This window comes from Salmo trutta, chromosome 13 (assembly GCF_901001165.1).
Source record: "Salmo trutta chromosome 13, fSalTru1.1, whole genome shotgun sequence".
NCBI classification, from domain to species: Eukaryota; Metazoa; Chordata; class Actinopteri; order Salmoniformes; family Salmonidae; genus Salmo; species Salmo trutta.
The window spans coordinates 52,155,550-52,181,964 of record NC_042969.1 but is presented as its reverse complement, the minus strand read 5'-3'; positions in this window follow the sequence as shown (position 1 = coordinate 52,181,964).

Sequence of the window (26,415 nt, the reverse complement as noted above, 5' to 3'; positions counted from 1 at the left end):
TCTTTGTTGTTTGCAATCACCTCTGCTCAGCAATGGGCAATATGGTGTGTGTGTGTGTGTGTGTGTGTGTGCGCGTGTGTGTGTGTGTGTGTTTGTGTGTGTGTGTGTGCGTGTGTCCGTGTATATTTCTGTGCTTGGGTGCATGTGTATTCATATGCACGTGTGTTTGTGCATGCTTGTTTGTTTTAAGATCAGCACACTCTAAAGATTAGGGGTTCAACAAGGGTTCTTCTAAGACCCTCAAAGTTCTTCAAAGAACCTTATGGTCCTTGGCCAAAAGATTCTTCGAGGAACCTCCTAAGTTGGTGGTTGTTCTTGCAGGAACCTAACTGCTCAACTGAAACATTCACAGACTTCACCCTCCCTACACCTCTGATTAATACAACAGGAAACCTGTTCGATCACCATGCACTGCAAAATGATTCTGGCTATGGACACGGAGAACATCAACACATTAACATCAACACACCAGATGATATACCCATTGGACTTGGGTCTCTGCTGGGTGTTTACCTGATATTTGCATTTTTCTATGCTGCTTCGTCACTAAAATCATAATAAACACTGACATCTAAAATATGGTGTTATTTTTGTTATTGTTAAGCGTATTATAATTAAGTTCAAAAATAGATCCCAAAAGGTTATTCAAAAGTTTATTCTATGATCCATTAAAAGGGGTTATTTGAAGAACCCTTTTAAAGGGTTCTTCGAAGAACTTATAGGGGTTCCTAGACAGTTTCAATTTGAAGAACCCCAAAGGATGCTTCAGGAACCTTTTATTTTTAGAGTGCAGTAATGCCAAATCTGTGAGTCTCAGTTCAGGATCACAGACCACCTTGCCTGTTTTTTTGCTAAAACCATTACCTCCATCACCCATGCTACACAAATTTGTGATTTTATAAGATGTAAGACCTAGAACTGTACAATTAAAATATGCATTGCAGAGTCATTGATTCTCATCAAAGACAAATGACTCCTTCCCTGGGGATAGTATACAATACAATATTTATTCATGGCTAGCAGTCAGATGGATAAGCTTCAGGAACTGTGGCAAATCGGCCCTCCCAGTCGCCACGGTAACAGCTTGGCGAAGCCAAGGTAAGCCTGCTGTTCTCTGATTTTGTTGGAGGACAGTGAAGATGCTAAAGACTATTGCACAGGACCCCAGGTGTTCTCTGAGACAGGTTCATGTAATCTACAAGGGAATCAGCCTTTTTCAGACAATCAGATGGTTGGACACACTGTTGATTCTATATGTGTGTAGAATGGCTATAGGGCACTGTAGAAACATTCCCCATGATAAAGTAACAAAGGCCAGCCTAGGGTATTTGTATGTATTATGGATCCCATTAGCTGCTGCCTTGGCAGCAGCTACTCTTCCTGGGGTCCAGCAAAATTAAGGCAGTTTATACAATTTTAAAAACATTACAGAACATTCACAGATTTCACAATACACTGTGTGCCCTCAGGCCCCTAATACACCACTACCACATATCTACAATACAAAATCCATGTGCACGTGTGTGTATAGTGCGTATGTTATCGTGTGTATGCATGTGTCTGGGCCTATGTTTGTGTTGCTTCACAGTCCCCGCTGTTCCATAAGGTGTATTTTTTATCAAATATTACTGCTTGCATCAGTTACTTGATGTGGAATAGAGTTCCATGTAGTTATGGCTCTATGTAGTACTGTGTTCCTTCAATAGTCTGTCCTGGACTTGGGGACTGTGGCATGTCTTGTTGGGTATGCATGGGTGTCCGAGCTGTGCACCAGTAGTTCAAACACACAGCTCCGTGCCTTCAACATGTCTAGTGATGAAGTCAATCTCTCCTCCACTTTGAGCATTTGAGGTGCATAATATTAATATTAGCTCTCTTTGTACTTCCATGGGCTAGCCGTGCTGCCCTGTTCTGAGCCTATTTCAATTTTCCTAAGTCCCTTTTTGTGTAGGAGGTGGATAGGAGATTTTCTAACTTGATCACTGTTAATCAGAATAATTCATTTATCGACCATTGAAGTCCTGATAAATCCTACGTGAACTTTCCTCCACATCTAAATGTGATGAGTTTGCAGCATATTTCAGAGATAAGATAATCAACATTAGGCTGGGTATCAATCATGCAAGACCTGATGAGAAGTTTGATACCTACCACGCAAAGGCACTATGGCTTTTTTTCTCCCTGGTTGACACAGACATTCTCAAAAATATGATATCACAACTTAAGCGTTCTACCTGCGTTCTCGATCCTATCCCCACCACCTTCTTCAAAACAGTTTTTAATTGGATATCAGAAGAAGTGCCAGCTAATGTTAATCACTTCCTGTTCACAGGCACTTTGCCCACTTCACTAAAAACTGCTATGGTGAAACCCCTTCTAAAGAACAGCAATCTAGATTCTTCAGCTCTTAGATATTTCTGGCAAATCTCCAACCTTCCATTCTTAATAAGCAAAATTTGGCAGAAATTGGTGTTCAAACAGCTAAATTATTTTTTAAGTACTAACTGTATATATTTTTTAAATCCAATCCGGTTTTCGTGCCCACCACAGCACAGAGACAGCTTTAGTTAAAGTGGGAAATGATCTTAGAGTCAACACAGATGCCAAACAGGTCACCATCCTTGTACTCTTAGATTTAAGTGCTGCATTCAACACTGTTGACCATGATGTCCTTCTCGACAGACTGGAGAGATGAGGCAGCCTCTCCGGGCCAGTTCTAAATTAGTTTAGGACCTATATAAGCGGTTGAGAGTTTTTTGTTAGCCTCGGTGAACATAACTCAGTGAAAATACATATCACATGTGGCGTTCCACAAGGTTAATTTTTGAGTCCGGTACTGTTCAGTTTATATACGTTACCCCTTGCCAGCGTCATCAGAAAGCCCAACATTGATTTTCAGTGCTACGTAGATGATACACAACTTTACATTTCTGTCACCAGAGGATTTTAGCTCCACGGATAAATTATTAGACTGCATTAGTGATTTAAATACTTGGATGGCTCACAACTTCATTCAGCTAAGACGAGACAAGACCAAGGTCCTTATTGTTGGAGCCAAAGCACAGAGAGAGAATTTAGCCACACATTTTAATTCACAGGCAATAATGATAAAAGATAAAAAACCTATGTGTTATTTTAGATTCTAAACTCAATTTGGATTCACACATTCGGGATGTGACCAAAATAGCTTTTTACCACCTGAGAAGAATCAAGGTGTGGCCGTTGCTCTCTCAGGCTGATACAGAGAGACTCATCCATGCCTTTATTACAAGCAGGCTTGACTACTGTAATGCACTCCTGTCTGGCCTACTCAAGAAAGCCATTGGTCAACTGCAAAACATACAGAATGCTGCAGCACGGGTACTGACCAAGACCAGACGGAGATCACACATTCCACCGGTATAAAGGTGTCTGCACTAGCTGCCGGTGAGTTTTAGAATTCATTTTAAAATTATTCTATTGATTTTTAAATCAATCCACGATTGTGCACCACAATACATGTCAGACATGCTTTTAAGTTTAGTTTAGTTATCATGCTCCCAGGCTCTGGAATATGCTGCCTGAATAGCTTTTCTTTTCCTTAGGGTGCTTTTTAGTTGTTCAGTTTGCATCATTCTTTCGTTTTTTTATCTGTCATTCATTCGTTTTTTATCTGTTTGTGTAGTAAATATTTCAGCTTTTATTTTGATTGTTTTTTATTTTTTATTTTTCCTGTAAAGCACATTGTGTTGCATTCCATGTCTGAAATGGCTGTATAAATAAAGCTTGATTTGAAGAACAATTAGTGAAAAAAATATCAGAATTGGGCTGCCTGTCTAAACGCAGCCTTATATCTGACTTGGAAACAGAAGAGGGATATTCTCTCGCCTAAACCATTTAAATGCAGAGTATTGAGACACAGAAGGGAACTATCACAATGAGATGTGTGACTAGCTTGGTGGGAACACAAGCTTGAATGTGTGACCTCACACTGACACTTTGCATATGAGATGAAATCATTGAAAGCAGTGGTTTACACTTTATAAACCAATATTTCCACCATGAACTGGACAACTGGCACAGGGTTTACATATTATTCAGTGATATAACACTGCTTTGACACATTGTATCTCGATGAAGATGTCATACAGAGAGTGAGCCATTGCTGGCAAACCTACCATTACATGGGAGAGAAAATGGACTCTCGCAAAATGACAGTTACACAAAACTTGTAAGAAGCAGATTCATAGCTCTAATATCAACTAAAACCAATCTGTTACCAACTTGAGCGACAATATGATGTAGGGACAGACTGCCTCAATATTAATGGCACTCATGCATTTGCATAATACTGGTCAAATAGATATTCCCTTTGTATTTATTCCTTGTGTCACTATTTCTTTATCCTATCAATTTTTTTATCTTTAACAATGCATTGTTGGAAATGAACATGTAAGTCAGCATTTCACTGTTAGCCTACACCTGTTGTTTACGAAGCATGTAACAAATACAATTAGATTTGATTTGATTACATATTGTCCGAAAATATGACAGTAAAAAAGATATTACCTAGTATGAAACGTATGAAAATGTATGCACTCACTACTGTAAGTCGCTCTGAATAAGTGTGTCTGCTAAATTACTCAAATGTAAATGTAGCTGAAAATGTATTTATGAAATATGAGAGTATAATGCCTTTAAAAGACATGGTACAAATGTTAATTTAACATCCATCCATCTCTAGAATTTGGCAACTTTTGGAAAGCGTGATGTTTCCGGTGGGTCTCATAGCAAATGTGTTACCATCTGCCCTCCTGAAATTCAAGCAGTCCTGTTTGTTCTTAAGTGAGGAAGATAAAGATATGTGGGAGAAAGAAAGGAGGTGTATCTAATCTCCAAAGAAACCAAATTGCACAAAAGGCTCTGTTACCTCATAGTCAAGCCTTACAGGAGGGTCACTATGACCATATATCTAATGATATTTAGCTCACTACAACGATCTGATGCTTCTTTTCAATTAGCACTCAATCCCCAGATGAGCAGCTCTGTTACAGTAGTCATTATCAGCAGGAACTCCACCGGGAGAAACATCCATCTGTAAATTCACAAAGTGTAGCCGTTTGGCCAATCACAATATGGTCTTTGCCTTCCGATATCTCCTTCATAACTTGACAATCGGTGAAATTAATAATGCTGTTTTTTCTGAGCCCTGACACCCCATTGCTGTAAGGTGTATCATTTGCAATGGATGGCAACCCACGGGTGGCTGAATGAATAGGTTCAATTTGTCCTTTTTTTCAACAGTTGCCAGCCAATAGGATATGGGATGTTTGCAGTCTTGTAGAAGTCATGTGTAAAAATGTGTGCATTGTTCACTGTATCAATAATTAAACTCAGAATAAATGCTTTCTCATACTCATGCTATAATGTTTCAGGTAAGACAGAAGTGCAGACTGTTGAAGTGACAATGTTTATTACAGCAACGAGGCAGGCAAACGACAGGTCAAGGCAGGAAGGGGGTTGATAATCCAGAGTAGTGGGGCAAAGGTACAGGATGACAGACAGGCTCAGGCAGAGTGGTCAGGCAGGCGGGCTCAGAGTCCGGACAGGCAAGTGTCAAAACCAGGAGGGCGAGAAAAATAGAGACCGGGGAAAGCAGGAGCTTAGAAAACCACTGGTTGACTTGACAAACAAGACGAACTGGCAACAGACAAACCGAGAACACAGGTATAAATACACAGGGGATAATGGGGAAGATGGGCGACACCTGGAGGGGGGTGTAGACATGCACAAGGACAGGTGAAACAGATCAGGGCGTGACAGTTGCAATTACTCATTTTGAACATTTCCCACTCTGAATGAACACCCTAACCATGGATCATCTCATCCAATGCACCATGATCCATCGGGCCAAAATGATTTAATCGTGAGCACATTTTTTACATAATACTGAGCAAATTTCCGGGTGTTTTTGCATTAAATCCTCTTTCCTCTGACAATCCCATATTCCCATTAATTTAACCATAACCCTCTTAATCTATAGCTTGAATGACTTGAAGAATGGTGTAGTCTTACAGGGCCAACAACAGTGTTGCATCACATGGGGAAAAAACATGAATTGCCTGTTGTGGTATTGTTACTGTTACGCTTACACCATCAACCCTTCCATGTGACCTCCAACCTGGATGTGAATAAAAGGAAGACACTTCAACATTAAAACAGGATCCCCTACATGAGTTTCCCTGAAGAGAGGACTTTGTTGATCAGAAATAAAGAAAAGACAGCGGGAGCTGGCTGCTAGGGAGCACTCCCTCCTCCATTGGAGAGAGGGAGAGAGAGAGCGAGGCAAAGGGAAACTGTTTCATATCCAGTACACAAATGTACATTATAACAAATACATTTGTGTGGAGAGCCAGGGGGGGGGAGGCACTGGAACGGAGAATGCAATCTCTAGTGTAGGCGGTTCTGTATAAGAAATGAGACATGGTTCCTAAAAAATGCATTGTTTTTTATCTGCACAAAGGCACACAAGAGAACTAGTACACTGAGTGAGGGGAGGAGATGCACAGTCTATGAAGCACTGAAGCACAGGGTGTTCAGAAATGCATTGCTTTTGCCTTTCATTAGTTCAAAGGGATCAACCCGATGTTGTGCTGTACAGAGAACAGAGTGTGTGTTCGCCAGCACCTTTGGTGCTCTTCAACGGCTGATAACACACTAAGATATTGATGGAGATGTTGTGGCTATATCTATGGAAATACAGCTCACTCAGATGTTCTCCGAGACTGTGGGTGGCCTCTTTGATATCTTATCTCTCTGAGTCAGTAGTGAAGGATAGGCCACAACCTGTAACATTATGCTGACAGATCCGGATAGCAAAGGGCATTGTCCTGGAATGACCATGAGTGACAGCTGTTTGAGTCATAGCTTGCAGAGCCAGAGGTCAAAGCTGAATCATGGTGGGTTGAGGCTGTACGCTGGTAAAATCTGCAGTCCATGCACACTTAGCATGGCACAGCATGAGACAGAATTGCCATTGGGGTGGTCCTATCTGGCTTTTTCAGCCATCCTCATGCCATGTCAGAGAGAGAGTGATTGCTGCCCTCCTGTCCTGTATGTGCCCTTTTTTCCTCAGGTTTTGTTGACATTCAGTATTGTGGACAAACACTCTCCACCCGTGCCTCGTGGATGAACAGCTAATAATTTCACTCCATTCACATCACAGTCAATGACCATTGGAACCCATTCTAAATAGGTTGTAAATAATCATCCTCACACGGGGCACCTGGATGAATTAAGTAGGATCTATTCAAAAATCCTCTAACATTATCATATTGTCTACACCAGGGCTCTCCAACCCTGTTCCTGGAGAGCTACTCTCCTGTAAGTTTTTACTCCAACCCCAGTTGTAGCTAACCTGATTTAAACATTATTCCTGTCCATAAATATATTTAGATTTACAGACACATAGATTTACCCCAAGAGTCCCAAAGAGTTGGACATTGTAATTTAGGAACATTTCCTTAAAACAGAGGCTTTCTGTGTTCTATTGTCAGCTCACAACCTTTCTTTTGAGATAAAAATGCCTTGAACGGCAGTTTGGAGGCACTGTGCGTTTGTCAAACACCATTGCCAGAGCCACAGAGTTGCCAACTGCAACTGCCATGCTCTAATATCCTACCAGTTTCCTACTACGGAGCCCGGTAGTCATTCAGGTCCAAAAAAGTATTTCAATCATTGGGTGCTATGTAATGTGTTGTAATGTGTAATTTCAAATTTGTTGATATGCCCTGAAGCAGTTTTGTTGATTACTGCACACTGGGCACACACTGGTTGAATCAACGTTGTTTCCACAATTTCAATGAAATGATGTTGAACCAACGTGGAATAGACATTGAATTGACATATGTGCCCAGTGGATTTTGCTTAGTAACTCTTCAGCTTTGAAATTGAGACCAATTAAACCAATAGTTTACTATCAGGTTACAGTAATCAACACACTGTATAGTATATAATGCTGGTTGATCCATAATTGAGAGATATGAACAAAGTGACCTTTTGAGTTAGGGATGGATCAAAATGTACAGAATGTGTACCTGGAGGAAAATGAGGGTCATGCTTTTTCAATTTCAGTCAATGGAAGGGTTTAGTATTTTTGTTTTTATCTAGTATAGGGGAGGATCATGTAATTTGTATTTGAGGACGTTTCAATATTTCTCTGTGTTTTAAAATGAATTGCTTATTAGGCTATACATCGATGTGTTCCTGATGCCGCCTCTCATCTCTGATTCTAAGATTGCCGTGCAATACCAAGTGCGCCTATAGGCTATTTAGTGTGTTCTCAATCAAATGATCCATAGCCTATAGCCTATAAGCTACGAAGTTCATGCTCGGAGATGAACAGAGCAAAGATATACTGTATATTTCTAAGATACACTATAGAGAAAAGTATGTGGACACCCCTTCCAATTAGTCGACTAGGCTAGTTCAGCCACACCCGTTGCTGACAGGTACAGTTGAAGTCGGATGTTTGCATTCACCTTAGCCAAATACATTTAAACTCAGTTTTCACAATTACTGACATTTAATCCAAATAACAATTTCCTGTCTTAGGTCAGTTAGGATCACTACTTTATTTTAAGAATGTGAAACGTCAGAATAATAGTAGAGAGAATTATTTATTTCAGATTTTATTTCTTTCATCACATTCCCAGTGGGTCAGAAGTTTACATACACTCAATTAGTTTTTGGTAGCATTGCCTTTAAATTGTTTAACTTGGGTAAAATGTTTCGGGTAGCCTTCCACAAGCTTCCCACAATAAGTTGGGTGAATTTTGGCCCATTCCTTCTGACAGAGCTGGTGTAACTGAGTCAGATTTGTAGGCCTCATTGCTCGCACACGCTTTTTCTGTTCTGCCCACATATTTTCAATAGGATTGAGGTCAGGGCTTTGTGATGGCCACTCCAATACCTTGACTTTGTTGTCCTTAAGCCATTTTGCCCATTCGCGACCGAGCTTTAACTTCCTGACTGATGTCATGAGATGTTGCTTCAATATATCCACATCATTTTCCGTCCTCATGATGCCATCTATTTTGTGAAGTGCACCAGTCCCTCCTGCAGCAAAGCACCCTCACAACATGATGCTACCACCCCCGTGCTTCATGGTTGGGATGGTGTTCTTTGGCTTGCAAGCCTCCCCCTTTTTCCTCCAAACATAACGATGGTCATTATGGCCAAACAGTTCTATTTTTGTTTCATCAGACCAGAGGACATTTCTCCAAAAAGTACAATCTTTGTCCCCATGTGCAGTTGCAAACCATAATCTGTCTTTCTTATGGTGGTTTTGGAGCAGTGGCTTCTTCCTTGCTGAGCGACCTTTCAGGTTATCTCGATATAGGACTCGTTTTACTGTGGATATAGATACTTTTGCATCTGTTTCCTCCTGCATCTTCACAAGGTCCTTTGCTGTTGTTCTGGGATTGATATGCACTTTTCACACCAAAGTACCTTCATCTCTAGGAGACAGAACACGTCTCCTTCCAGAGCAGTGTGACAGCTGCGTTGTCCCATGGTCTTTATACTTGCGTACTATTGTTTGTGCAGATGAATGTGGTACCTTCAGGCGTTTGGAAATTGCTCCTCAGTTTGCGCTGTTCTGTGAAGGGAGTAGTACACAGCGTTTTACGACATCTTCAGTTTCTTGGCAATTTCTCGCATGGAATAGCCTTCATTTCTCAGAACAAGAATATACTGACGAGTTTCAGAAGAAAGGTCTTTGTTTCTGGACATTTTGAGCATGTAATCGAACCCACAAATGCTGATGCTCCAGATACTCAACTAGTCTGAAGAAGGCCCGTTTATTTCTTCTTTAATAGGGACAGCAGTTTTCAGCTGTGCTAACATAACTGCAAAAATATTTTCTAATGATCAATTAGCCTTTTAAAATGATAAACTTGGATTAGCTAGCACAACGTGCCATTGGAACACAGGAGTAATGGTCACTGATAATGGGCCTCTTTGTGCCAATGTAGATATTCGATAAAAAATCAGCCGTTTCCAGCTACAAGTCATTTACAACATTAACAATGTCTATTCTGTATTTCTGATTAATGTGATGTTATTTTAATGGACAAAAAAATGCTTTTCTTTAAAAAATAAGGACATTTCTAAGTGACCCCAAACTTTTGAACAGTAGTATATATATTTTGGGGGGGAAAATGTTAGTACATTTATTGAAAATGAAATCAAATTTACATAAGTATTCACACCTCTGAGTGTATACTTTCTAGAAACACCTTTGGCATCTGTGACTTTCTGGACAAGTCTCTAAGAGCTTTCCACACCTGGATTGTTCTACATTTGCCCATTATTCTTTTCAAAATTATTCAAGCTCTGTCAAATGTTTTTGATAATTTTTAGACGAGCATTTTCTGTCTTTCCTGTCATAGATTGTCGTGTAGATTTAAGTCAAAATTTGTAACACAGCTACTCAGAAAAATGCACTTTCTTCTTGGCCTTGTTTTTTAGGTCCTGCTGAAAGGGGAATTCATCTTCCAGTATCTGGTGGAAAGCAGACTGAACCAGGTTTTCCTTTAGGATTTTGCCTGTGCTTAGCTCCATTACATATTATTTTTTAATCCTTAAAACTCCCCATTCCTGAACGATTACAAGCATACCCGTAACATGATGCAGCCATCACTGGTGCTCAGTAATGTGTTATATTAGATTTGCCCCAAACACAAAACTTTTGTATTCAGGATAAAAAGTTGCAAACGGGATGTATGTTTTGAAATATTTGTATTCTGTACAGGCTTCCTTCTTTTCACTCTGTCAATTAGGTTAGTATTGTGGAGTAACTACAATGTTGTTGATCCATCCTCACAGCCATTAAACTCTGTAACTGTTTTAAAGTCACAACTGGCCTCATGGGGAAATCCCTGAGCGGTTTCCTTCCTCTCCGGCAACTGAGATAGGAAGGACGCCTGTATCGTTGTAGTGACTTGGTGTCCAAAAACATAATTCCAATTTGACATTATGGTGTATTGTGTGTAAGTATGTGACAAACATCTCAATTTAATCCATTTTAAATTCATGCTGTAACACACCAAATTGTGGAAAAGTCAATGGGTTTGTTAACTTTCTGAAGTAATTACTTTCTGTAATTACCCAGAAGGTGATTGTTTTCTGTTGGTAATTCAAAAATCTCACATAGTCCATGCTACCTATTATGTGACTTGTTAATCACATTTTTGCTCCCAAACTTATTTAAGCTTCCCATAACATAAGGTTTGAAGAAATGTCAACTTTTCATTTTCAATTAATTTGTTAAACATTTAAAGGGTGTGAATACTTTCTGAAGGCACTGTAGATTTGTTGGCCAATTCCTCCACCCACCATCTACTCTTTAAATAGCCTACCTCAGTATCAGTGAAGGGCTGTTAAGTTTAAACCAGGACTCGAATTGAGGGGGTATGAGAGGGTGTGCCATAGGCATACCTTTTATTAAAGAAAAAATGACAAAAAGCACAGGCCTACCAATATTTAAGTTAAGATTCTGAAGAAAAGAAAATAGATCCGATTATATAAAGAGATCCATAACAGTGCTTTCATCTGAAAGAAGAAGCTGTAAAATACCCAGGAAAGAAGTGAGTCTGATGCATATGGGGATATCATTGTTTTGTTTCTTTGACATTCAGAGGCTGAGCTACAACCGAGGACATAAAAAAAGACTTTGCTTGAGAAGTAATCTAATTCTGCCGCTATCAATTGATTAAGCTATTCACTTTCTGTACAATAGACAGCTCTTAGGGAAACACTTGTGACCTTCTCTTGTTGGGTTAAGCCACGGAAGAAGAAAAGCCAGCAGTTAAAGCTTACATTCTGCATCGGTAGGCCTACTGTCTGGGGTGGAAAGGTAGGCCTAACTTTTGAAACTACCATTCTATGATTCCTAATGACATCTCAGATGCAATTATTTGTAAACAATGACAGTTTATTTGCAAAGAAGACACACCGATTTGGTATTGGAGAAATATGACAAGATGAATACATAGGCCTATCTCCCTGTCCAGTGTTAGCCTGTAATTTTGGTAATTTGTGTGGTATTAAAAAAATTCTGCTGGTATGTAAAGTTGTAGAATTTCATGTAGAATTTTAATAAAAGGCCATTTTTTCTCGTACTTGTAAATACAATGATAGATTCACGCAATGCTTGCTATAAATGAGATATTTCCACCCCTACACTTGTCCACAGTAGTCTGTGAACCCACAACCTTCTGGCCCGCAGCCCTGTGCGCTATCAAAAGTCCTGTGTTGCTATTTAATGCTTACAGGACGAAGTAGAGTTTCTGGAATGGGATATCTAAGGCTCTGGTCTGTCCAAGAAGTGAGAGTAAAAGGTAAGAATGTTCTCTGCTATCCATTTTATATTTTAATTATTATTTTGGGTATAGGGAAGGGTCACTTTTTTATATTTTCAAGCATTTATGAAGGGTTAAGGTCAAAAATATTTTGCTGAAGGGAGGGCCGTCCATTTTCATTTCAGAGAGGTCCGATGTAATCCATGTAACCCTTATTAAAAATGACGTTCACTCCTTTAACTACATTACTGAGTTTGAGATAACCCAGCCAATCGGTTCCTGTCGCATGTCAGTGAGTTCTGACCTGTGTGTTAAAATATAGTTGTCTTAGGTAGTGAATGTGTGTCTTTGGGAGATAAGGTAGCACAATTAAGGGATGTATCTCAGATTTAGCTAGGTGGGGTTTTTAATTAGTCCCCAGTGAGCTGCAGACAGCGGGCTATGCCTTGAGTCCAGAAAGGAGTGCTACTAATTAAACTCTGAGTAAAGCCTGATAGGTCTGCATTACTCTCCACTAACACAATGTTATCCCAGCATACCCAAGGACTGTACATCCAATTCCACAGGAACCCATAATGCCACCAAAAGCAGACTGGCATGCATTCACATTGGTGCAAATATCCAGCTACTATACTAGGACTCCAGCATTGAGTCAAGCACTTTCTTGAACGCACACAAACACACAAACAAGTACACTAAGGTCATCCAGGATGTATAATTAAAGACATCCATACACTGTAAATGCACATGAAAAAAGCATGTTACAGCCATGAGTGCATCGCGCATGCATGAGGAAGTAGGTTGTATGTCCTTTTGAATTTAGACAGTTCCTGCAAATGTCTATTCTCCAAACCTGCATACCTTAGTGCTATTGCTATGTATGATTAATAACAGGTGTTGACTCCTGATCCTATAGAAGTCCGATCTGTCCAGTCAGGACTGTAAATCACCAACACGGTATAATCTGTGAGTCCTGGTGGACCCCTCTAAGATTCATTAAGAGTCAACACACTGTAAGTCAAAGAGAAGCTCTGTCTCTTGTGTCTACAGCCCACGTCAGCAGAGACATACTTTGATAAATGACACCTAGCTCATAAACACAAGATCAATTGTACACTGTCTATCTCCAATAAAGTCCAATAGAGTCTTTGGAATGTTTGGAAATGTAGTGGCATTTGTGGGTTGTTGTTATTTTTTCAATTACCATAGCCTGCTACATGTAGCAAAATCAGTGTGGTTACCATCAGTAGGCCAGTGTGTTACCCAGCTGGCCATGTTTCATAATGGACATAGGGCCGAGGCAATTTAACACATGTTGGTGGCCTCAGAAAAGAGAGAAAGGGGGGAAAAAGCGCTAATATCAAAGCTTTGGATTGGATTCAAGGATGGAGCTGAATTGCCTTCTGCCTAATCCCTGTGACATTGTGCTGGGCTGCAAGGGAGCTGGCAGGTGGGGGAGCAGGGACGGGAGTGGGCTCTCATTCTCCCAACAGGGAGAATGAAAGGCCCGTCAAGTGAATGTGGCCATGTACAGATGGTGTCTGGTGTCCTCAAGAGAACAGTAATGCGTTAGTCTATCATAAAGAATTTCAATGGCCCTGAATGTACTATAGCTACTTGATTTGGTCCTGATGACTGCATTTAAAATTCATCGTATTTGACATTTAAGTTAGAGCAATTTTCAACGTTTACATTTTTTCATGAAAAGTGATGTTTCAAATACCATCAAATAGCATAGGTTACATGTCAAACACATGCAATTTGTCACCTAGCTTTCCAAGTAGCACAGTATTTTATATTTGTTACCATGGGAACAAAAGGCTGGTTCCGCTGAAAGAAATCTATTAACCGGGTGCAATCAGCAACTGGAACACGTAAACTGAGGTTGAGACTTAAACTGAAGTTGAAAAAATGTCACAACATAAACTGGAACGTGATTAGTGTTGGGCACACATAGCTTACCTGTTATATTAGTGTGCGAACCAGGATCAAGTGTTTTGATTTTAATTTTCTTCCCCCTGAGTTTTGTTTGAAGCTTGACATATCCTGGAGATTTTTAAAAGTACATAGACAAAGATGGAGTCGTGCTGTGAATTGTAGTATCCATCAAAAAACAACAAAGGCTCACAAATGACAGCCTTAAACCTACGTACAATTTAATTTTGTTTCTGACTTGAAAGTGAGCGGTGCACTTTTCAGTCTTGTTTTCACGCTTTGTGTGTCTGCCTTCAAATTAATATTTAAAAAACGTCAAAAGCAAGAGAAAACGTTAAGGTAATGGGCCCTGAGGCACTGCCCTCCCATTAAAAATTGGCTTCCGTCATTTGTGGCATTAGGATAACTCCACCCTCTCTCCTGCTATTAGAACACATTCACAACTCTCCACCTACACAATCCATGAATCACGCATTGAATCCTCACATTTGCAAGTGTGGATGTGTTTACCCTAACACAGATGGACAGATTACTGATTCTGCTATATCACTGTCAGGACAGGACAGTGATCCAGCCTAAACAAATACAAACCTGTAAGTGCATCTGTCAGGATATACTACACAAATAATACACAGCATGTTGGAATGCCTGAACATCAGCTCAAACAAAGGTTTGTTGATTCCAAACTTGGCAAAAGCCCTGGGTTTCGGAAAAGCTTAACTAAGCTGACAATGGTGGTTGCTTTCTGACATCTCTGAATAATTTCACTGTGGCTGCTGAACTTGTGTCATGCTTTCCCAAACAAATTAACATCTTTCACCCTCATCACACCCCTACACAAACTTGTTTTTAACACCTTTGTCAGTTTCACAGAGTTTATGTAAAAAATGTTTATTTCTGGTTTTTACCTCATGCATGGCTTTTCCCTCTTGTCTGACAGGCAGTGTCCCACAGGATATCTATTCAAAAAGAGGCCATCACACTTTCCTAAAACTTTTGTTGGTGCGTAAAACCTGTAAATTCAGATAAGCAGTGGTGGCAGTGGTTTAGCTCAGTTTTGCGGGAACCCACTGCAAGATCTGAGCAGGATGCAGTGCTTCTCTCAGAAAGACATGGAAAATGAATAGTAGTATGAGAAATGGAACACTGTTGGAAGAGTGTAGTCTAAAGAGCCATGATTATCTGATACCTGAGGTCTGCGCAATCAAGCCAGGTTATCAGACATCCAAGAGGGGTTACAAATATATTATTGTGCTGACATAATACACGTTTTGATTCATGTACTCAGCAAACAATGTTTGCAGTCTGAAGAGCAGATGGGTTGTTCAACAGAAGGAGTAACATTTGCGGTAACATTTTAAGTGGAAATTGTGGACCAATATTTACTTCCAAAAGCCTGTTATATTAATGGAATTGCCCTTTAATATAGACCACATAGAGAAGTCAATATATCCGATTTTGAATATGAATAAAGACTTGCTAAAGTGCCAAAATTCGTAATTTTGTCATGTTCCTCCATCAACCGTGTCACTTCTAGGACGTTTTAACCCACTTAACCCTGGCATGTATCCAAGTTTTCAACATAACTGTAAAGCCCTTGTTGTTGTGTTGCTTTGACAAAGTAATTTCTGAAAATGATTATTTATTTCATGTGATTATCAATTAATGTATGTCTGTCTCCCATTTTAAGGCCAATCCTGTTACATGAACTGAACTTTCGTTTTAATATGGTGAAACTGTTCCTATAAAATAAACGATTCTAATGAAACATTGAACATGTAATCGTCAAACCATAGTGTTAAAGCAGGTGAGAAAGTTTTACTCTTTTTGTCAATGTTTGGTGTTTTGTGGTTGAAAACTAAACAAGTTGACCACAACACATAAACCCTGTTACCCATAGATCGACAGGCAAGAAATGTTTGAACAATTATTTTTTGGGTTGTGAAGCTTGCATTCAATTGCCAGTCCCTGTTGCACACAACAAGCTTCCATTCCCCCTGTCTAGGGTTGCAAAGCTACCGGTAATTTGAAAAAGTTACCGGAATCATCAGTAATTTTGGGGATTAACAGAAAATCTATTACAATCTATCATAACTTTGGTAATTTATCCTTGAATAACTTTTAAAAACATGCATTCATATATAGTATTAAGTTTGTATATCTGCGTCCATATTGTCCATGAGTTCATAGTAGATAGACCATATAGTTCAAGAGGAAATAGTCTAATTAATTAAAAAAAGCATCTAATCAACAATGGACTCTGCTACTTGTCCAACAATTAACTTTTTTCACAACTGCCACCAGTTTGACGCCAAAAGATTGGCAACAATTACATATTTACATAGTAAATTAAATTAAAGTGTAAAAACATATATAAAGGATATTTCATGCTGAAACCCTCATCATATTAAACACCAATGGTATTCACTAAATTGATAGTTTATATTTAGTATAATGTTTTATAAATTTGTCATTCGTTTTTTTGATGATCTTGATAATAAACTTTAATTAGTTTATATATTTGACGTGTGATAATGCCAGAGAGAGGGCCAGAGATAATTACAGACAACTGTGATAATCTGAAGTACCCAAAAGGTCCACTAGCTATCTTGTGGTTTACTGATAAACTTACAACGTTTCCAGTAATATACCCTGAACTTGCAACCCCTGTCACAAGGGGATTGTTGGCTGATTTTAGATGAAATCGTCAACCCTGTTACGGTCAATCCTGTTACTTTATTTGGTACTGAATAGGCACTTATTATAGCCATGTATTTTAAGAACTTGTTTATCATTTTAAGTTGAACATGTGTACTTTATGACAGAACGTACACATTTGGTGAAATCAAGTCTTTTTTGAACAAGTTACACTTTTCAAAATGCACCAAATTGGTGGAACGACCCTGAACACTCAACTCATCAAACTTCAAACATGGTCAACTGCTGCAGGGGAAAGATATATATTTAGGGGTTATTCCAGAAACTGGTAACTAGTTTTGCTTAGAACATTTTGACGAAAGTTCAAAGACGTTACAGTTAACAAAATTGTCGTGAAACTCTTCTACACCATGAAATAGCACACATTATTTTTTTTGTTGCAGAAATATATGTAGAGTCCTAATAACCTGTCTGGGCTAGCGGGCAGTATTTTCACGGCCTGTTGAAAAATGTACCCAATTTAAACAGGTTACTACTCTGGCCCAGAAACTAGAATATGCATATAATTAGTAGATTTGGATAGAAAACACTCTGACGTTTCTAAAACTGTTTGAATGGTGTCTGTGAGTATAACAGAACTCATATGGCAGGCAAACACCTGAGAAAATTCCAAGCAGGAAGTGGAAAGTCTGAGAATTGTAGTTCTTCTTTTGATTCTCTATCGAAACTACAGTGTCTGTGGGGGATGTTGCACTTCCTAAGGCTTCCATTGGCTGTCTAAAGCCTTCAGAAAGTGGTTTGAGCATTTTCCTGTCACTGGGCAGATAATAGGAGCTCAGTTTCTGAGTAGACTGCCTGGCAACAAGGGATTGGATATGCTCGGTCCCGCGAGCGCACCCTTCCTTATTTTTCTTCTTGAATGAATATGCTATTCTCCGGTTGGAATATTATCGCAATTTTACGTTAAAAATACCATAAAGATTGATTTTAAACAGCATTTGACATGCTTCTAAGTACGGTAATGGAACATTTTGACTTTTCATCTCTCGTTCCGCGCTCGCGCGTTATGCCTTTGGATAAGTGATCTGTACGCACGAACAAAACGGAGGTATTTCTACATAAATATGGATTATTTCGAACAAAAGCAACATTTCTTGTGGAAGTAGCAGTCCTGGGTGTGCATTCTGATGAAGATCAGCAAAGGTAAGAGCATATTTCTAATACTAATTCTGAGTTTAGGTTGCCCCGAACTTGGTGGGTGTCTGAATAGCTTGCCGTGATGGCTGAGCTATGTACTCAGAATATTGAAAAATGTGCTTTCTCCGTAAAGCTATTTTAAAATCTGACACAGCGGTTGCATCCAGGGGTAGTCTATCTATAATTCTTAAAATAATTGTTATTTATTTTGTCAATGTTCATGATGAGTATTTTTGTAAATTGATGTGCACATTCACCGGACGTTTTGGTGGGAATAAATTTTCTAGTGTAGCCTGGCCTTGTCATATAGGACATCATCTGAAAATAGCTGCTGTAACTGATCTTAGACTTGTTATTCTCTATTTTCTTCAGATGTACATTGACTTTCATCAAGGTCTGGTGTAAAAACTGTAGTGGGTTTAATGTATAATCCTTTAATCTCTGTTGTTATAAAATAACACATTTTTGTTTGGTTTGCATATACTAACAAGCATTCCAATTAAAATGGAATAATTGAATGGAAGCCGATTAATCTTTTCCTAATTATTTCTAATGTGCTCACAATAGTTTACTACACTTAAAAGAGAAAAAAAGTGAATTAATGCAGGGACGAGAGGTTAACTGGTGTTTTTGTGTATTTTGTCATGAAAAGATATTCAAACTGTTTGCAAAAACCTTGCCGGAGGCTATTTTATAAATATTCCTGCCATATATGAGGAATAATTCTGGTATGTTTATTTACTGCTCCTTTTCAGAGGACAGGTTCAATACCATTCTGCACAGTGAAAGAACCCTTCTACACGTGTCAAACATTCTGAACGAGTTGGTAACTGCACTGACAGAGCTCACTCTACCCAAACTGTAATGACTGGTGCTTCCCAAAATATATAGAACATTTTGACCTTGCTTAAAGTTGAATGGCTTTAAACATTGAATTTGAATCCTTCCTTGGGTGTGATGTGTAGAAAGTGATTTTCTCAAAACTTTTTGTACTTGCTCCAGTTTAAAAAATATATATATATATATTTTCTACTCATACTCAGCAGTGTCAGTAGGTTGGCTATATGTGTGTTCTAAAACTCAAGCAACCAATCACAATGATTTATTAATTCAGACTAAAGGTGTTAGAGTGGTGATTTAAACATATTTTTTTTTTTACAAATCATTAAAAATCACTATGCAAAATGATTGCAGTTTAACCTTACAACCATTCCACTATTTTAGATGTAATAATACTTGTGAGAATTGTGTAAGTTAATTATATAAGTGAATAATTCTGGGGGACAACTGTTTGTGGAATATCTGGCTTTGCAGATCTAAGTTAACACATGAATGCATTAGCATCAACACAGCATATGGAATGTAGTTTTTTACATGGCAATACTGTATGTGCTCTGCTGTCACGGTTGTCGTCGGTGAATGAGGACCAAAACGCAGCAGGTACGTGTATGCTCATCTTGATTTTTAATTAACTTCAAAAATGAACATACAAAAATAACAAAGAAACGAACGAACGAACGAACGAACGAACGAACGAACGAACGATCAACAAACAGTCTGTTAAAGCATACGGCTTACACACAGAACAATCACCCACAAATAACAACCACAAACACACCCTAATATATGGGACTCAATCAAAGGCAGATAGACAACACCTGCCTTCAACTGAGAGTCCCAACCCCAATCAACACAACATAGAAACACACTCACCAGACTAGACATAGAAATACATAAACATAGACTATAAACCAAAACCCCGGAAATACTAAATCAAACACCCTTTAACCAAACACACCACCCTGAACCACAAAACAAATACCCCCTGCCACGCCCTGACCAAACTACAAAACAATTAACCTTATATACTGGCCAGGACATGACATCTGCACTTTCCTTCTTTCCCATTTAAAATACATTAGGCGTATTAGTGTGTTGAGAGGCATTATTTTGCTAAACGTCAAGAAGGAAATAACTCCATCCAGTTGATACATTTGAAAACAAAATTCTGTATGTTTTGTCAGACATTTCCCACACCAGGGCTGATGAATTGATTAGGAGTGTGAAAACAAATGGCTTTTTAAAGTAACTGTCCCAAAGTTATCAGGCCTTTGGAAGAGATGAGCTACATTTTGATATGGCGCAATGATTCCAGGTGCATCAAATTCCAGCTCACAGAGATTACAACACGCCCACTGGGATTCCACTCAATGAACACATCACTTGCAAATGTTTCTCCTCTTAAGTGCACTTAATATTTCAAATGTAACCTACACTTCCCCAATGACAATTAGCACTATTAGGAATAAGTGATAGTTACCTACCTAAGCTTAATTTGGATCCTTATCTGATTTAACTCTAACAACAAGTGTATTTTTGTCTGTGACATGAATACATTTTAAATATATTAATCAAAGGAAATGGCCTTGTGATTGAACAAAATTAAAAATACAAAGACGTTCACATGGCTCTTCACAGCAACACAAAGTGTAGTGTATGACTTGACATGCCTTTAATGCACGTGGTACACTGCATTCAAATGTATTCCGTATGTGTTAACCATAATAATTGTAATATCCATACACCACTCTGTGATATCAAACTAATTTGAATCTTTCAGAACTAAATTTCAAAGGATGTCAAAAGTTGACGGACTGATAAAAGTATGAAGTTAAAACTTTGATAAGGGCTGCCATCTAAAAGTAATGTGCAATATTCTTAGGACTACACCACTTCACTATGTGTGAAACATTGGAGAGAAAATTAAATCCTCTGTGAAGGTCTGACACATTTCATATCACACTTGTGAGTCATGACTGGTGCATTATTAGTCTTAGCAGCTTTTAAGCAAGCCTACAAATGGGAGTGAAGGTTGAAGGTCTCACATTTGCACTGCATTGACTATGAAATTCCTCATTCTAAAGCAATATACTTGTATTGTGTTGCATTGTGTTGTTTTGCAACAACGCCATGCCTTTACAGTCACACAGGGACTCTAAGAAGAGTCCTTACAATTTTCAAGATCTCAGCACAGAACCCAACATTTCAATGATAATTGCATTTGATTGCAAGGGAAAATATAATGGTCTGCCTGCCAGCTGCAGTGTCTCTTTGGCTCGCCCCATCCCAATTATGTTAGACGTCTCCTATGTGTAGAAATGCTGTGTGTTTTCCACAAGATATCTGTGCAGTGCTCTCAGAAACACTGATTGTTTCTGAAATAATTTCGGCAAATAAAAGCAGGTAAACCAATGGCCTTTTTCCGTTGCAAGGACATGGGTTCAACACAGGATAACTACATGTGTAAAGGGCCGAAATCACTGATATACCCTATTAAAGCCAATACTAAGCTTGTACACCAATCCTATTGTTGAACTATCGATCTTTGTTTTCGATCTGTGTTTTCAGTCTGCGTTTTGTACTCTAGGTCTATGGTACATAGGAGGTTAGTAAAATACTTATTCAACAGGCACAGTGAAAGAGAGTCAGCATGAATTTATAGAGTATGCTCCCCATCAGGGTCAGGCTGACTGTAAAAAAATGATAAGACATGTTTATCCTTGAATATTTCCATTTCGACACAAGCTATGAGGTTAAAAAGATAATGACTTCAACGTGAGATCTTGTTCTGTTTCAAATGATGTGGAACAGTTGTGTGAGACACAGACAGGCAGTGTGATAGATAGGTAAAACAATGTTTTGTGAAAAGCAGACCTGCTCTTTTCCCTATGACTTGACTCAACACTTGAGCAGCAGAAAGCATCATCTTAAGACACGACTCCTCCTGCCAAGAGCCATTCCTCGCCAGGTAGGTGGGTGGTGTGTAGGAGTGGAAAACCTTATGACTGTGTCTTATGTTACAAATAAAAACAACAATGCTACAAACTAATACTATACTAACATTCTCAACACTTGAATGGAGGAAAGTGGCATACCTTGGAGTTGTAATGGGTTGTCAAATATTAATTATATTCTGATTAAATTAATGCAATCTGTCATACAAATTCAAATTACAGCATGTGTTTGTGTATTCCTGAAAGTGTGACGGCTAAATGTTTTAGGTCCACCTCTTGGATGTTCTCCATAGCCTGTGTCTATCATTAATGTGATGACTGTTATTCATATAATAATTACCTACTATGTTTATTAATTGTTATTAGATTAAATGAATCATGTAACAATTAAATCATTAGGAATTTGGGGCACCACGGGAAAAGTAGTTTAACGAGTTACCATCTCCCAAATTAACTCAAGAATATATAGATATCATAACAGTCACAATTAATAATTTCCTCATATCAGTCTCATTCTGAAATAGCAGACTTTGTGAAACTGCACAAACCCGAGTCTCACTGATCATTCTTTACCACACAAATGTCTTTGATTATTTATTTACTAACAAATTAAATGATAACATAGGATACACACCAGACATGGGACCAAGTCATTCTTTTACAAGTCACAAGTAAGTCTCAAGTCTTAGCACACAAGTCCCAAGTCAAGTCCCAAGTCAAGACAGGCAAGTCCGAGTCAAGTCTCAAGTCAAGACCGACAAGTATCAAGTGAAGTCTCAAGTCCTAAACTTTGAGTTTCGAGCTCAAAACAAGTCATAATGTGCTCTTCACCAAATGTAATACCATTTCATATTTTTAACAAGAGTAATAGTTAGCATATTACATTTACACAAACCATGAATGCTTTTCAAAATATCTATATATTTATTACTTTCCAAATAAACATTATATTTCCATGGAAATACATGGGTAGCCATGAGAAAGACCCCCCCCCCCCCAATAGTGATCGACTATCAAGGATTACTGTGGGGTGCAATCGGGCAATGTAGGCTTGTACACAACTGCCCAACCTTGACACACACACACTCTGTGTGTGGTTACAGTAGGCTAATGTATGTCAATGGTTTTAGGAACAGCAGTAACATCAGGCAGGATTTAGGCTACCAACTACCTAGTCAGTTGTAGCTCAATCTTGGGTGCAATGATCACATTCCTGCACTGACTGACTGTGTGGAGGCTCATTGACTTAACGTTACGTTTGTCTACATGCTAGATTAGCAAAGTTATACATTTTATAGCTGTCGGCTATATTAGCCACGACCTACCGTTCTTTGTGCAGCTTCAAATGTCGAACAAAGTTGGAAATTGTTGCGCCTCCGTCTGTAATTTTCCTCCTGCACGTTTTGCAAGTTGCAATCCATTTTTGTTGTTACAGCATCGTCTTTATATCTGAAAATAATAATTTTGGGTATCATCTTTCCAAGGGCTCTATCTGAACTCACCCGCCGATGTTCCTCTGCACTGCCACACACAACTTTTTCTCAGCTGGCACAATTCTATTGGCTGCTGTCCGATTCAAACTGTAATCCGTTAAATGAAGAGTTGATGCGCTGCACACTTTTTTTAATAGCGTTATTTTTAGTATTTGGGCTTGGGTGGGGTATCAAGTCAGGTCGAGTCAAAAGGCTCAAGTCCAAGTTAAGTCACGAGTTATTGGTGTTAACTCTCCATGTTGTGTAACAAGTGTCATATTGTGATAGTCCACTAGGGACCTGTTGTCATCGTATTAAGTTTCTAATCAATAACCTATGCATGTGAGTGTGTATCCTATGTTATCATTTAGCTTGTTAGTAAATAAATAATCAAATAAATTTGAATGTTACAGAATGATCAGTGAGACTCGGGATTGTGCAGATTCCCGAAGTCTGCGACATTCAGAATGAGACTGATATGAGGAAATTATTGAGTAGTGACTGTTATGATATCTATATATTCTTGAGTTCATTCGGGAGACGGTAATTCGTTAAACATCTTTTCCAGTGGTGCCCCAAATTCCTAATGAGTTAATTGTTACATTATTAATTTAATCTAATACTATTGAACATAGTAGGTAATTAGTTGATGAATAACAGTCATCACATTAATGAGAGTCACGTCACAACAGTGTGTATTCCTGAAAGTGTGATGGCTAAATGTTTTACATCCACCTCTTTGATGCGTTCCATCCACAGCCTGTGTCTAACCAAGGCCAGTCAGTCATATTATTCTTCCTAGTCTCACCTGCATTTTAAGCCAATGTAGCCGGAAAATTGTGCATCTCAAAATGAGTCTTTGTGGATGTCTGGTGGAACGTATTAGCCATTGAACAATTTTGTATCCTTACGTTTGGGTCAAAGAGGATAAATCAAGAAATACAGCAATTGTCTGTACAAATAGTCTGAGATGCTTCTCCCGGAGGAAGAGTAAGTAAAGATCACTGATGTGAGCCGAGTGCAATTTAAGATTGTTTAATGTTGTAAACGTCAGTGACACAACCTCAGCCTAATGGAATTTTAATGGAGGGATACACAGATACGCTTCATTTCAGAAAAGCCGAATGGGATAATGTTTTTTTTAGGGAGGTCATTACTTGATCATAGACTTGAAATAAAACACACTTTGTCAAAATACTTTTTATATTTACAGGATGAAATAACTGGCCTTGAAAGGTGTATATTTCTCTTAAAAAACTGCAAAAGTAGAATGTGTTTCCAATTTTAAGATGACCATGATTCTGCAGAATCTCAAAACGTTTTGGATGCCCTTCCATCTATTTAGAATGCCAAAGCATGTTTACCAGAGAAAGAATGTCATCCTTGATTTTAAACCATCCTGTCTAACTATGAAATTCATGGTTTCATTTTGGCTTATATACCATCTAGGTCGATCTATTGCAATTTCATACATCTTTTTATGTTCTATTCAAATGTTAAAATGGGGCTATGAAAAAATAAATAATAATATATATATATATATATATATATATATATATATATATATATATATATATATATAAACTACCAGTCAAACATTTGGATACACCAATTCATTCAAGTGTTTTTCCTTATTTTTACTATGTTCTACATTGTAGAATAATAGTGAAGAAATCAAAACTATGAAATAACACATATGGAATCATGTAGTAACCAAAAAAGTGTTAAACAAATCAAAATATATTTTAGATTCTTCAAAGTAGCCACCCTTTGCCTTGATGACAGCTTTCTCTCAACCAGCTTCACCTGTGATGCAACAGTCTTGAAGGAGTTCCCACATATGCTGAGCACTTGTTAGCTGCTTTTCCTTCACTCTGCAGTCCAACTCATCCCAAACCATCTCAATTGGGTTGAGGTCAGGTGATTGTGGAGTCCAGGCCATCTGATGCAGCACTCCATCACTCTCATTATTGGTCAAATAGCTCTTACTCAGGCTGGAGGTGAGTTGGGTCATTGTCCTGTTGAAAAACCAATGATAGTCCTACTAAGCACAAACCAGATGTGATGTTATATCATAGCAGAATGCTGTGGTAGCCATGCTGGTTAAGTGTGCTTTGAATTCTAAAGAAACCACCGACAGTGTCACCAGCAAAGCACCATCACACCTCTTCCTCCATGCTTCACGCTGGGAACCACACATCCATTCACCTACTCCAAATCTTACAAAGACACAGCGATTGGAACCAAAAATCTCTAATTTGGACTCGTCAGACCAAAGGACAGATTTCCACTTGTCTAATGTCCATTAATTGTGTTTCTTGGCCCAAGCAAGTCTCTTCTTTTATTGGTGTACTTTAGTAGTGGTTTCTTTGCAGCAATTCAACCATTGAAGGCCTGGTTTACGCAGTGTCCTCTGAACAGTTGATGTTGAGATGTGTCGGTTACTTGAACTCTTTGAAGCATTTATTTGGGCTGCAATCGGAAGTGCAGTTAACTCTAATGAACTCATTCTCTAAAGCAGAGGACCTTTCCTGTGGCGGTATTCACGAGAGCCAATTTCATCATAGCACTTGATGGTTTTTGCGACCGTACTTGAAGAAACTTTCAAAGGTCATGAAATTTTCCTGGTTGACTGACCTTCATGTTTTAAAGTAATGATGGACTGTCGTTTCTTTGCTTATTTGAGCTTATTTTGAGATAGGGCTATCTTCTGTATACTACCCCTTGTCACGTCCTGACCAGTAAAAGGGGTTGTTTGTTATTGTAGTTTGGTCAGGGCGTGGCAGGGGGTGTTTGTTTAGTGTGTTTTGGGGTTTTTGGTTTATGTTCTGTTTTCTATTTCTATGTGGATTTTCTAGTTTCTCTATGTCTATGTTAGTTTTGTCAATGACCTCCAATCAGAGTCAGCTGTTTGTTATTATCTCTGATTGGAGGCCAAATTTAGTTGTGTGTGTTTTCACTTGTGTTTGTGGGTGGTTGTTTCCAGTAGAGTCTGTGTACCTTACTGGACTGTTTTCG